Raw genomic sequence first — 4,102 nt, forward strand, 5'->3', positions numbered from 1 at the left:
TACCTCAAGCATGAATTTTGGGCTTGTGTGTGTGTGGGGGGGGGGGGGGGGTGTAGCTATGACACATATCACAAAACAACCATATTTTGTTTCTTACTTAATAAAAATAACATTGCCTTTAATGAACTATTATTGGTGACAGGAAAAATTCCAATGACTTCCCAAAACTATTTGGATACATAGTTGCCACTACTTGTAGTTAAAAAAAATTTTTTTTTACAAATCTATTGATTGTATCTTTCTATGGGACTTTGAAATTTTTCCAAAATGTGGGGAAACTACAATGACCAGAAGCTCAGTAGAGCTCAAATTTTCTTTCCAGGTCCCTTTTCACTGTCTGAGATACAACATCCACTTTAGTTTGTTTTGCTTTGTTTTTAATTAGGCTTTAAGTTTCAACCTGGAAACAATTTTTATAGAAATGTGCTTCTGTTATCTCTACTTTATCTATATTTTGGCTCACTTAAGCTTATTGCCTCAAATTATATATAGAATTAGATATACTCCAAGAGGATCATTTCCCTGGGTTGATTTGCACAGGGTGATCATAACACCATTTTAGTAGTGTACTTAATTGTAGAGGGAAAGCCAGATAAATAAAAGTTTACCCACTTTTACTTCGACCTCCAAACAAGTAGGCTATTTCAATTGAGTTTAATAGGAATATTCAAAAGCTTAAGGTTTTAAGGTCTATACACCTAAACCATAGCATAAAGAACTGAGCCTTAGGGCAAATGTCACACTAGCAAAATATCCTTCTTTGGAAATTGGTTCAAGTAGCTTTATTTCAAATAGGGAAACTCAAACAATATTTGTATCTCTTTTTTTTGTGAGTAAATCATTTTATTAGAATGCTCTCAAGAATGAATTAGCTCACATGAGCACTGTCCCTTTTGTGGGGAGAAGACACGGCTGCCAGGCATTGTGGCAGAAGCAGCGATGGGGCTCTCAGCGTCTGCACAAACTGTCCACTGAAGGAACCCACACACAGGTTTTCTGGGATTCGGCTACCTTGGGCTGTCCCAAGTCTCCCTCGCCCGGGCTGCCTCTGAACCAAGATTTCAGGACGTCTCTGGCATGATTGCTGCCCTGTCCAACTCATGGACAGGAGCACGCTGGTAGCTGAAGATGCCCAAAAGGCTCACCAAACACAAGCTTCCCCGCCCCCACCCATGTGACCCACCCCCTAGAAAGCAAAGGAATGCTACCAATCCTTCACACGTATGTAAAATTCTGTGTGCCGGGCATACAGGGTGACCAGTGGGTCCTTGGAGCGGGCCCAAGCTGGAGCCAGAGCTCTGACTTGGTTCTACAAGGTTGCTCCTGGCCGATCCCTGCCTCTGAACGTAGCCCCCACGTGTTGCTTTCTTCCGGGCACTAGCTCTGGGTCCAAAGGGAACAGGAGGAGATGGCAGAGAGAAGGGGGGAGAGAAAAAGGGCAATGAAACCATACAAAAATGCAGAAACCAGGACAACAATATTTCACAACGATGAGGGAACGGCACACTCGCCCAGACCACCTCCGACCCCGCCTTGGACAGGGGCCTAGACTAGGAAGGAGCCTCTCGACGGACTGCTGGACGGACTGGATCTGCTGCTTCAGCTGCCAGCCTCCTGGATGGTGACGGAACAGGCGATGACCGGCGTGGACACGCCACAGGCCTAGCCCAGGGCCTGCTTGGAGGGCACACACATACAGGGCACGTTCTTGTCTTCATACAGCAGCGGGCGGTGCACGATGATCTCCGGCGGCTCGGCATCCGCGGCCATGACCATGAACTCCGAGATGCCTCTGTTGAGGGTTTTGGTGGCCTCATTGGCTCCTTTGCGAAGCTGCTTGTAGTTACAGGACCGCTGAACGAGGTCCAACAGCTTCTTGGTGAGGTGGGCATCTGCGAGGGGATAGGCTTTCGGGTTGCATCTGCCTCAGTCATGGCTGCGGTTCCGTGGTCTCCCCACTCCCGGAGGAGTGCGGCCAAAGTTGGAGCACGAGTGGTGCCTGCGCCGGAAAGCCGCACTGGGAAGCAGCAAATGGCTCCAATATTTGTATCTTTTAGAAGTCCTTCTTTAGATTTTTGTTGGTTAATTTGGTGGGAAGGACAGATTATTTTATAAAGTTAATTATTTTTGTTTCATGTCATCTTGATTTATGGGATTTATTTTTCCTAAATAAAAGGCTCAGACAAGTTATGTGTTGTGGCATAAAAATTTGGCAATGCTTAAAGGGCATAGTTTCCACATATGTTCAAATATTCTGGAAATTAGCCACAGTAAGAAAATATGCATGTCAGCAAGCTACTAAGCTTTTATTAACACTCTAAAACTTTATGTACTGATTTATATATTTGTAAAGAGCATGTGAGAGCCATTTATCTAAGAATTGACATTTATTGTTATATTTGTCTATGAGCCTGTATACCAAAAATGATAGCTAGCCAGATAGATAGTTATAAATATGTAAATACCTTTTGATTATAAATATCTTTGAGAGGTAATGTAAATAAGTCAGTAATAAAAAATACTCCTTTTCAGCAGAACCTCTGAAGTTTGGAGGTAGTATCTGTTTTGTTACTATAGCAACAATCATAGGTAATACAGATGGTATGTTACTTCAAATATTTTTTTCCTGATATTAAAGAAAGAGAATAATGATTTTAATGAGTCATTAAGACTTGAAAAACTAAAAGGGCATATGGATATGCTGTTCTAATTAGGAGTTGCTCTAAAACACCTGCCAAAATTTTTCTTATTTATTGCTTATTTCTCTTTTATTAGAAAATGCCCAGAGAATTGCATTCCTTTTTAATTCCCCTTGCAAAAAGGAACTCCTGCTAGCAGGTTCTATCACTTGTACACTATCTCTGGAGGGATCACAAGGTGCTTCCATACTGGAAAGCTTGACAGTAGCTGGATTGATGAATTCCAAAGATTCACAGGTGTCTGATTTATGTGCTAATGCAGTAGGCTGCATGATAAACCTATGCCCCTTTCCCTTCTAACATTAAGAGGTGGAAAAAGTTGAACAACCACTATAGAGTTTCCAAAGCTATCATCTGTATTGATTTCATTTTACTTGGATTCACAGTCAACGCTCACAGAAGCAGCAGTCAAGAAACCAAAAAACATATATGGGGCAAACCTTCCGCACAAGACTTACATATTTAAAGTGTTATGACTAAAGGTGTCACTTTGAAAACCAAAGTGTGCCTGACCCACGCTGTGCTATTTTCAATCACCTTATCTGTGAAAGCTGGGCAATGAATAAGGAAGATTGGAGAAGAATCCATGCATTTAAATGCTGCTGCTGGCAAAGAATATTGAAAGTTTCATGGACTACCAGTAGAACAAATAAATATGTCTTGGAAGAAGTATAGACAGAATTTTCATTAGAAATTCTGATGGCAAAATTTCATCTCAGGTGTTTAGGACATGTTATTAGAAGAGACAAGCCTCTGGAAAAGGACATCATCCTTGGCAAATAAAACCAAAACTCAAAAGCCAAACTTGTTGCATCAAGTCCATGCTGACACTGTGACCCTATTGGACAGGGTAGAACTTCCCTTGCGAGTTTGTGTATCTATAACCCTTTTACTGGAGTCCAAAGTCTCTGTCTTTCTCTTGCGGAACTGGCTGGTGGATTCAAACTGGTAATCTTGTGGTTAGCAGGCCAAGATATATCCACTGTGCCCACTGTGGTAGTTGTATAATCTGTTGTTAATTTGAAAGGACTACAAGTGAAGGGGTGGGGTTTACCTATCAGTCAGGCCATGCCCAATGAGGCCACTGTGTGGGCATGGCCTTCTTCTGAGGATTCTGGGAACTCTTGTCTTCCTCCTTGGAAGCGGGACACACTCTCTCTCAGCTCACTCCCTGGGAGACAATGCAGCTAAGACACATGGAACTATGTTAGTGCCCTGAGCTGGAGAAGCCACTTGGAGACCCCTGCCAGTGCTGAGATACTTACACCTCCATTGGATCCACAAGACTGTCCACCCACTGGCCTGTGATCATCCTACTTCAGCATCATTGCATGTGTTTCGTGAGTCTGAAGAGGAATTTATAGATTGGTATCAGACATATATGCTAATACTGGACTTATGGA

At 42.6% G+C, this 4,102-nt stretch overlaps 1 pseudogene; it reads right to left on the bottom strand.

The window, feature by feature from the left end:
* Window positions 1-1,309: 1,309 nt before the first annotated feature.
* On the bottom strand, window positions 1,310-1,934 carry LOC101639003 (annotated as a pseudogene).
* Between the last annotated feature and the right edge of the window lie 2,168 nt (window positions 1,935-4,102).

The sequence above is a fragment of the Echinops telfairi genome, unplaced genomic scaffold (genome assembly GCF_000313985.2).
Source record: "Echinops telfairi isolate 266 unplaced genomic scaffold, ASM31398v2 ScPeMD7_7469;HRSCAF=8507_1, whole genome shotgun sequence".
NCBI classification, from domain to species: Eukaryota; Metazoa; Chordata; class Mammalia; order Afrosoricida; family Tenrecidae; genus Echinops; species Echinops telfairi.